This window comes from Mesoplodon mirus, assembly GCF_964341445.2.
Source record: "Mesoplodon mirus genome assembly, contig: HAP1_SCAFFOLD_759, whole genome shotgun sequence".
Lineage (NCBI taxonomy): Eukaryota > Metazoa > Chordata > Mammalia > Artiodactyla > Ziphiidae > Mesoplodon > Mesoplodon mirus.
In genome coordinates this window covers 162,505-172,867 of record NW_028295273.1, presented here as the reverse complement: position 1 = coordinate 172,867, position 10,363 = coordinate 162,505, and the positions used below count along the sequence as shown (strand labels likewise).

The following is a 10,363-nucleotide window of genomic DNA, read 5'->3' as shown; positions in this document are numbered from 1 at the left end:
TAACAACCACACTGGCGTTTAAGTGAGCCTGGCAAGGCTTACAAATGCACACATAAAGATTACCAACTACCTTCCCCAGAGACGGACGAGGGAAGTTGAAGCTAAAACACACCGTGAGGGCTTCCCTGGTGGCGCAGTGGTCGAGAGTCCACCTGCCGATGCAGGGGACACGGGTTCGTGCCCCGGTCCGGAAAGATACCACATGCCGCGGAGTGGCTGGGCCCCTGAGCCATGGTCGCTGAGCCTGCGCGACCGGAGCCTGTGCTCTGCAATGGGAGAGGCCACAACTGTGAGAGGCCGGCATACAGCAAAAAAAAACCAAAATAAACCCAAAACAAAAGAAAGAAAACACCCCGTGGGTAGTCAGAGGAGAGGACCGTCATAGCTCATCCCCCTGTGCCGTGTGCCAGGCTTGATCTGAGCACCTGTACACATGTTAACTTATTAAAATACTTCTAACAATCCTATCAGGTTGGGACTACCATCACCCCGCGTGCAGACTGAACAAAAGGAAACAGAATATGGTGTCCTCCTTGTGTTCACAAAGCCCGTTAACTGGCAGAGACAGGACTTGAAGGCCACAGTCCGGCTCCCGAGTCCATGCCATGCTTTACAGCCTCCAACTTCTCACGCTCATTCCTAGAGCCACCTGGGAAGGAGGAACCAGGCAACTAAAGACTGGGTTTGAATCAGACTCCACGTCTGACCAGCCGCGTGATCCCGAGCAGGGGGCCTCGCCTCTCTGAGTCTCAACCTGGCTCCCTTGCAAAATGGGCACATTAATGGGAACGTCAGCCTTCAGCAACGCTGTGACGAGTATCAGTGTAGCATGTGTGAACGGGCTCTGTAAACTCTGGAGTGTTCTGTGAGGTATAAACTACCCTCTATTCTCATTAGAGGGAATTCCTTTCATAACCTGCTCCCGGCTCTTGAACTTTGCTGTGCATCCAGTCAGTGCTGGATGATCTGGAACCAACAGCTGGTCTATTTATGGCTGAAAACCCACAGGTCATAGGAAGACAGCAGCACCGGAGCCCCTGGGTGGCCACAAAGATAAGGTTCGTGTCTTGAGGACCGATGACATGGTGGTCACTGAAGGAACAGGCCCCTCCTGCCCCTTCCACTAGTGACAACTGAAAACCTTGGTTTCCCCAACACCCCGATCCAAGATCAGCCCGACTCTTTGCCCAACGTTGGAGAAGTACCGGCGTGTCCTGCAGGCCTGGCTGACCCCCTCTGACTGTGTGTTGCCTCCTTCCACAGATCAGTGCCCTACAGCAAGGCTACAACCAGGTGCTGAGCCAGACCCTGGAAATCACCTCCCTGAAGCACGAGGCCGAGAACTTAAGGAGGGAGACCGCCATCACGTCAGGTGAGGCCCTTCTGCATTCAGGCCCCAGAGCTTCTGCCCTCCCCCTGCAGACATCACCAGTCAACCAGCGCACCTGTGCCCGTGACATGGGTGCAGCCTCAGGGATCACCCGTGTCGGTGCATTAGAGTTCTCCCTCAGTGGAGGTTTCTTGCCACCCAGTTCCGAGGGCAGGGCCTGGTAAATATTTGAGAGAATGGTATCTCTTGGCTACAAGGTCTCCTGAGCACTGGCCCCACCAGGGAGAACACAGGTCGCCTTGTGGCTTGGGTGGTTCCACAAAGCAGCCTGAGTGCAAACTAGAGCATGGACAAAATGGGGTCACTCCTTTAAGGCACCCATAGTCTCACCCATTTCAGCCGAGTGCACTTGGGCCCAAAGGAAACCATTTTCTAATTTGATCAGAGGTGGTTCCCTGATAAAGGGCTTGGGTTGGGAGAGGGGCAGCCAATGCACAGCTGTGACTGAGCTTTGATTCCCTGGATTCCTTCATTGCTTCCACATGTTTCTTGAGCTCCTACTAGGTGTCAGGCCCCGTTCCAGGCTCCGGGGAGGGAGAGCCAAGCAAGACAGTCAGATTCCTGTACTCACAGATTTGGGAGGGGGTGACAGACAATAAAAGTAAACGGATGAATAAACAAGCCCACTTCAGAGAGCAGTGGTGCTGTGGAGAAAATAAACTGTGTCGTGGTGGCCAGCGCTTCAAGGGGGGAGGCCAAGGGGGACCAGCTTAGTGGGTGTGCAACCATGGAACTCAGGTGGGACTTGAACCCGTGGGCTGGGACTCGAACCCAGTCAGAACCCACTATCTTTTAATCGAGATCATGCATCTGGTCTCGGGACTTACTAAAGCTCAGGTTCTTTATGTCTCATCGCAGAAAGAATTCAGTGAGAGACAAAGTAAGAAGTGGATTTCTTTAGAGAGAAACACACTCCACAGACAGAGTGTGGGCCATCTCAGAAGGCTAGAGGCCCCCAAATATGGGGCGGTTAGTTTTTATGGGCTGGGTAATTTTATAGGCTAATATTTTGGGGAAGAGGCGGGGATTTCCAGGAATTGGGCCAACACCCACTTTTTTTTTTTTTTTTTCTGTACGCGGGCCTCTCGCTGTTGTGGTCTCTCCCGTTGCGGAGCACAGGCTCTGGACACGCAGGCTCAGTGGCCATGGCTCACGGGCCCATCCGCTCCACGGCATGTGGGATCTTCCCGGACCGGGGCACGAACCCATGTCCCCTGCATCGGCAGGCGGACTGTCAACCACCGCGCCACCAGGGAAGCCCCACCACCCACTTTTTGACCTTTATGGTCAGCCTCGGAACAGTCCTGGTGCTGGTGCGTGTGTCATTTTGCTCATGTATTACAATGAGCCTGTAATGGGGCTCCAGTTCCCCTGGAAGTCGAATCTTACGCCCCCTTGGACCTAGCCGATTCTAACCAGTTTATGCTGTATCCTCCACGGCTATGTCCTTCTTTTAGAGAGGACCTGTTTCAGGTGGGCAAGGACAAGCCAAGGGCAAGCGAGGCTGCGTGGAGTGAACAGAGGATTGTGGGGCTGGGCAGGGTCGGGGGGTCTGGGTTTTTATTCCAAGGGTGTTGGGAATCCAGTGGAGTTTTTTAAGCATAAACTGACATGCCTAGAGACCTGAAGAGGATGGGACCACTCACAGACGAGGGGAGGGAGAGAAGCAGGTGACAGGGAGGAGGCAGTGAGCCTCAGAGGGGCACATCACTCTGAAGGCAGCCAGCGCGTAGCAGGAAACATGCCCACAGCTGTAGAAGCCAGGCACAGCATTGAGTCGCACGTGAATCCCCATCTCTGTATGAATCTGTGCTTTTCTTCTGCCTCACTCTGCAACTTAATCACACCCAGCCCCACCCCCTGCTGCCCCCAGGTCTCTGCTTATTCTCCTCCCTCACTTGGGATGTCCTCAGATATTTTCTGAGCACCTCCCCCAGGCTAGGTGCTGTTCTGGGCACCAGGAATGGAAGGATGAACTCGCTGGTCCTCACCTTCCTCCCGTATGTCGGCCAGTGAAACCTCATCCAAGCATCAAGCCTGTCTCAGATCCCACCTTCTCCGATCAGGGAGTCGGACAGACCTGGGTTGGGATAATGCTTGAGATGGGCTGGACCCACTCAAAGTGTGGCAAGCCCCAGAGGGATTTCCAAGTAACTGAACTGTGTCCTGGAGGCAAAGCTCATTCTTAAAATGAAATTCTGGAGCATTTTGTGCTTTATTTCATAGACATTCTTGATTGAAACCTACCACTAAAACTGGGCCTGATGTTCTTTCAAGAAAAGAACCGTATGAGATAACCCAATACCACTGCATTTATGCACCCTTCTTCCCACTTTTATTCAAAATGATACTACAATGCAAGAGGGAAGAGATATGGGGAGATATGTATATGCATAACTGATTCACTTGGTTATAAAGCAGAAACTAACACACCATTGTAAAGCAATTATACTCCAATAAAGATGTTAAAAAAATGATACTACAGTAATGGAGTAGTTATCTATTGCTGCATAACAAGTTACCCCAAAATGTAATGGATAAAACCCCAACCAATATTTATTATCTCCCCCAGTTTCTGTAGTTCAGGAATTTGAGCGGGGGGTGACTTAGTTCTCATGAGTTGCAGTCAAGATGTCGGCTGGGGCATCAGTCATGTCATCTAAAGCCTCGGGGGGAGCTGGAGGATCCCCCTTCAGAATGGCTGCTCATGTGGCTATTGGCCGGAGACCTTAGTCCCTGAGCACACATGCTTCTCTCTAGGGCTGCTTGAGTTTCCTCAACACAGCAGTTGGCTTCCCCCAGAGTGAGTAATTCGAGAGAGAGCAAAGAGGAGGCCACAGTGTGTTTTATGACCCAGCCTGAGAGGAAACAGTCCGTCATTTCCAGAGTATCATATTGGTTACCCATGGCAGCCCTATTCAGGGTGGGAGGGGCTACACAAGGCATGAATTCTAGGTGGTAGGGATCATTGGGCCCATTTTGGAAGCTGGCTGCCGAGAAAAATCATAGGCGCCATGGAACAAACATAATTTAGCCACTTTGTGTTCTTGGGACATACCACATCATTTGACCCTTACAATAACTCTGTGTGGGACAGACAGTGGGAGGTGAAATAGCTTGTCCAAGACCACCAAGCTAATAAGTGGTAGAGAGGGGTCCAAACTCAGAGGAGTGTGAAACCAACCACCCACCCCATCAATAGTGTCCAGCAGTTCCCTCTGCCACACGCCCGTCTCCTGGCCTCTGGAGAAGAATTCCCGGACCTTCCCTGTGCTGGGCCTTTGTTCCCCAGGCCCATGGTGTGGCCTCTCCTCCCGGCTTTGCCTGGCCTGTGCCCACAAGGGGCCCCCAAAGGCTTCTCCTCTCGCTGGTGCTGACTGCCCCTCATTCTCACTGAAGCCTCAAACCCTGTTCCGTGGACTTTGCTCTCATTCCCATTCCTGCTCTGGGACCCTTGCAAAAAGCCCCCCAGTTCTAGGCGGGCACCGGTGGTGGCCCGGGTTTTGAACGTCTTGTCCGAACGTTGGCTGAGAGCCATGGTGTTGCCAAGAATCCTTCTTGCTTCTTTGACCTCCATGAGTCTTTTGTTTTGGTTTGGTTTGGTTCTTTTACAGAGATGGTGTCATCTTTGCAAAGAGACGTGTTAGTAAAGGATGGTCAAGTTCAACAACTACAACAGGAGGTGAATCAACTGAAAAGTGAGAACAAAGAAAAGGATCACCAGCTCGAAGCCCTCAGCTCCAGCGTGAGTGTCGGGTCATCAGCAAATTGTAGCTGCGAAAAGCAGACACAGTGGAGTCACATGACACACGGTGGTGAGATGAGGCCAGTGCCCAAGGACACAGGGAGGGTAGCTGCTGGGCAGGTGGCCAACTTCTCTGAAGCCTTTCAAAGGACAGCGTGTATGTGGCTCAGAAGAAGCATAATAGATTTTCAAATCCAGCAAACATTTTCTAACCCCTATTATAAATGAGTTTGTTTAATCCCAGCAACAAACACACCTATGAGCATATACTGCCAGTACAAAGTTTAACATTAAACAGAATACGATCTCTCTGTGAGCAAGGATGACCACACGGCTGCATCGTGGTCCCAGCACCGCTGGTTCTCATAACTGTCTTCAAAGCAGAACGTCTGAAGATCCAGATGCAAACACGCAGACGCTCATTTCTTCCTTAGACTCTAGTGTGTGGAATGTCTCTATGGAAGATGAACGTGGTAGGCAAGCAAAGAGCTTTTTACATGTAACTTTGACCCTTTGCAAATCTTGCCTTCAATGCTAACTTTAGAATCCTGCCCCTATAGGATAAGATTTCTCAGTATTTGCATGATGTGCCTGTTTCTGTGAGTCAAGGTAAAACCTCAAAGCTTTCATCTCAGGTGGCAACTCAGAGATTCCCAGAGGCTACCCGATAGCTAGGTCTGCATGGGGCTGGGGTGAGAACAGATCTTGAGGTTCCAAGGAAAAGGCACAGTAAGTAATACCTGGAACGTAGTACCATACCCAGTTTGGAGCTGGTGAAAGGCACTGCACGAGCTTTGGGATCAGACAGACCAGGGTCCCATCCCAGAGCTTTCTTTTATTGTAACTTATTTGGCCTCCATTTCCCCATGTGTGAAATGGGGATGACAAAATCGTTTTCCAAGAAGTGGGAGGCTGGTTTTCGTTGTGCTCTTCTGCCTCTGCCCTGGGTTGGCTGCCTGGCCAAGCCCTCTGCATTCGTTTCTCCCAAGCAGAGTGTCTTCCCAGGCATGTGCTATAGCTGTTTAATGTGGTGTGTGTGTGTGTGTGTGTGTGTGTGTGTGTGTGTGTGTTGGGGACGGGAAGGGGATGCAGAGCTGGTGCTAAGTAGAAGGAATCTGCAAAGACAGCACCTGCTTGGCTCTTCTACCTCCTGAAGTGCATTTGGATGATTTATGTCCCCGTTTCCCCTTCCTCGTTGACCTTGGAATGAGGTCCCTTCTCCTCTAGACTGTGCTGGCCAATAGCAGAAGGGCTCGTCATCACCAAGGGTACTGCTCTTGTGAACATTTGAGATGCCTTTTTTTTAATGACATACATCATGTGTGTTAATTTTAGAAAAATAAGTAGATGACATTGAGAACAAAAAATAAAAAGAGAGGAGAGGAAATGCTACCTTGAGAAATCAGTGTTAATATTTTCATGTATGTTCTTCCAGTCTTATTTCTATATACTGCCTAGAAATCAATCAATCAATCATTTTATAGTTAATTTATACTATGCACATTTTTTAAATTTTTAAATGCTTACTATTTTCCCGTGCTAATAAATCAACGCTCTTATCATTCGTCTTAAAAGCTACATACTTTCTCCTGGATGTATCCAGTGTTATAAAGTGGTCTGCTGTTATAAACAACACTTGGGTTGTTTCCTCTTTTTTTTTTTTCTTCCACTGTTACTGACAATTCTGTGAAGAGCGTCCTTGAAACTACAGATTTACTTATTTCTCCAGTCATTGTCCTTAAGGTACATTCCTAAAGTGGGAATTGCTGGGTCAAAAGAAGGCACATCCATCCTTATGCCCTTAATGCCTGTTGCCAAGCCGCCCTCGGGCAAGACAGCTCCGTTTACCCCTCCACACCAGTCGGGGCAGTTGTTTCTTTGAGATGCAACCTGCACAAAAGCCCTAAGATGGACCTGAGCTCACTGGCTCAGCCCCCTCCGCCCTCACTGGTCACAGCGTGAAAACATCCCAATTCCTGCACCCTAAGTCCCCAGACTCTACAAAGCTGGATTTCCCCTGCAGTGAAGTTTGCTGGCTTTTGAAGAGGAACTTAGATGCTCTATTCCTCAGAACTCAGGAGAGGGGTGAACTGGGAAGGACTGCAGGATCCCATGCTCCCATCACACAAATGGTCTCGCCTCTCAGAATTCAGAGGTGTGATTGGGTTATACAACAGGAAACACTCCTGGGCATGAACACAGGTACTTGGGACCCCCAGCCAAGCCCCCGTGGCCTTGTCCTTTTTCTCCACAGTGCTCAGTGCTGAAAGAAGAGTTACAGAAGGAAGATGCCCAGAAGGAGAAGTGGGAAGCCCAAGAGAAAGAGTTAAAACTCTGCAAAACCGTGCGTTGAACCTCCTGACCCCTAGGTGTCCACTGAAAGCCTAGATTGTGGCCTTGAGGGTTTTGGAGGGGTTCCTTGGCCCATTAGCTAGCACAAGCTCTGGGGCTTTCTGGGTGTTTGTCTGTTAATGTAGTCTCCTAATTCTTTGATTTGCTGGCCTCAAAGAGATGGGTGAAAAGACCATGGAAAACACACTCTCCCCAGATTTTCTGGGCAGTTGGCTCAAGGCCCCTCATCAGGTTTCCCCTGGGGAAAGGGATGGGAGGTGGCCACCATATGCTGCTAGAAATTCACCATGGTCCCTACCCCTGGACTTGTGATGCCCAGACTTTCATGATCCACTGTCACAAGTTTTATCACGGCCCTGAGCACTGTTATTAACACAACTCTTCTTGAAGTATTTTTACTTAAATACATTCAATTTTACAACAATTCATAAAAACAAAATAAAAAGCAAATGTATCACTGGCCTTGTATGGAAGGTGAACATAAAAATGAATACAATGAAAAGATGACCACTCAATGTAAATGTTCACCCCCTGTACCGGCCCGAACCTTCGTGCACATCACCAGGCATACGTTTTCCATCCGTTGGGAAGGACGGTGCCTGGGACGGGAGCAGGAGACGTGTGTTCTTCTCTCTGTCAGGAGCACACTTCTCTGCCTCAAATGAGAAAAAAGAAAAATGTCATTGTTCTTTTCTTCCAAACTGTGCCCATTGTGTCTTCCAAACAGCCCTTATTTAGATTGAACTCAAAAATGTGCCCCAAGGAAAGAGACTCTAATGAGTGGATAGGTATCTTGTACTGTTTAATCCAGGATCCATGCTGATCTTCAAAAGAAACTCAAATTTTCCCTCACCCAGCCCTTTCATTGCATCCGTTGAAAGAAAGTCTACTTTGCCTCAAATACGTGGAATTGTCCCCCAAGGGAAGGAGTTAAGCGAATCCCAGACTAGGTTTCTGCCTTAATGAACCGGATGAAATGAGTTGTGAAGTTGACTTCCCTGTTGTTGGAACTCTTTCAGCAAATCCATGACATGGAAAAAGAAATGAGGAAGCTCAGGGTGGAGCTGAAAATGAGCAGTACCGAGCAGAGCCTGATCTCTATGACGCTGTGGGAAAAGAGCAAGGTATGGCAGGGACAGGTCGGCCTGGGAACCACTCTGGGGCCAGCACTCCACCTGCATCATCTCTGTTCATCCTCACAATGACCCCATGCGGTCTATACTGGTATTAACCCCACTTTACAGTCGGGAAAACTGGGGCTCACAGAGGTGAAGGAAGTTATCCAAGTTCACTTGCATAAAGTAGTTGTGGCAGAACTTGAATCCAGGTCTGCCTGACTCCAAAGCTCCTGTGTGTAACCACAACCCTAGACTGCCTTCAGATCTTAATTGTGAAATTATCTAAGAAAGAATTGATCCATTAAATCAAGTTTGCCAATGATGTTGATCCAACTTAAATTCTCATATTGATTTTTTTTTGTCTTTTTGTTCCATCATTGAGAATGTTTTTAAAAATCTCAACATGTTTGTCATTTGTGTGTTTCTTCTTTTAATATGAACGATGTTTGCTTTATATATTTTGAGGCTGTGTTACTAGGTGCATATAAATTTAGAATCCTAATACTTCCTGTAGAGCAAAACTTTAGATCATCATGAAATATCCCTTTTCATCTCTAGTAGTGTTTCTCCCTTAATGTCTCCTTTGTCATTTAGCTTCACCACTGGCTTTCTGTTGGTTAGAGTTTTCATACCATATCTTTTTCATATGTTCTCTGTCAATTTTTGTCTTAAGGTTTAGACATATGCCTTCAGATAGCATATCATTTTTACAAAATCCAGTTTGACAATCTTTGACTTTTAGTCCATTTATATTATGTAATTACTCGTGTACTGGGGTTTAAATCTACCTTCTTGCTCAATACCAGATGTACCATCTGTGGTATGTTCCTTTTTCTCTCCTTTCTTGCCTCCTTCTGAGTGGATGGTTTTCTCTTATTCCACTTTCCCCCTCTATTAGCTTGGAAATATTTGACTTTTTTACTATTCTCTTAGTAATAGTAAGACAATAGCATTCATCCTTGACTCACCAAAATCACACATTAATTAAGTTTTTCACTCTTCTACTATTCTCTTAGTAGTCATCCTGAAGACTACAATATGCATTCTTTTTTTTTTTTTTTTTTTTGCGGTACACGGGCCTCTCACTGTTGTGGCCTCTCCCGTAGTGGAGCACAGGCTCCGGATGCACAGGCTCAGCGGCCATGGCTCACGGGCCCAGCCGCTCCGTGGCATGTGGGATCCTTTCGGACCGGAACACGAACCCATGTCCCCTGCATCGGCAGGCGGACTCTCCACCACTGCACCACCAGGGAAGCCCTGCATTCTTAACTTACCAAGAGGCAATAGTAGTTGATAATTATGCCCTTCTCCTTGACAGTGCAATGAGTTTCAAACACCTTAACTTCACTTACCCCCTCCAGATTTATAAGCCATTGCTGTCATTTTCTAAACTCCTCTTGATAGTTAAAACCCCACCAGACATTATTAGTGTTTTTATATAGTCAGTATCATATCCCCACATTACCCTTACTGTTGCTTGTCTTTTCTGCATCTCTGATCACCCACCTGGGTTCATTTTTCTTGTGTCTGAAGAATACCCTTTAATGTTTTCCCTCATTGTGGCTCTGCTGATGACAAATTCTCAAATGTGCCTGTGTGTCTGTCTGGAGATGTATATTTAACCTTCACTCTTAAAACACATTTGACTGCGTATTGAATTCTACAATGGCAATTCTTTTCTTTCAGCACATTAGATACAGCATTAGATATGTCACTATTGTCTTGTGGCTCCTATTATTTCTATTTAGAAGTCATCTG

At 47.8% G+C, this 10,363-nt stretch overlaps 1 long non-coding RNA gene across 1 annotated transcript; it reads left to right on the top strand.

Moving 5' to 3' along the window:
* The first annotated feature begins 1,313 nt into the window (after nucleotides 1-1,313).
* LOC309797586 lies at nucleotides 1,314-7,460 on the top strand. Its single transcript, XR_014292719.1, has 3 exons — nucleotides 1,314-1,372; nucleotides 5,005-5,135; nucleotides 7,390-7,460. It is a non-coding gene; the product is annotated as an uncharacterized lncRNA (long non-coding RNA).
* Nucleotides 7,461-10,363: the final 2,903 nt, after the last annotated feature.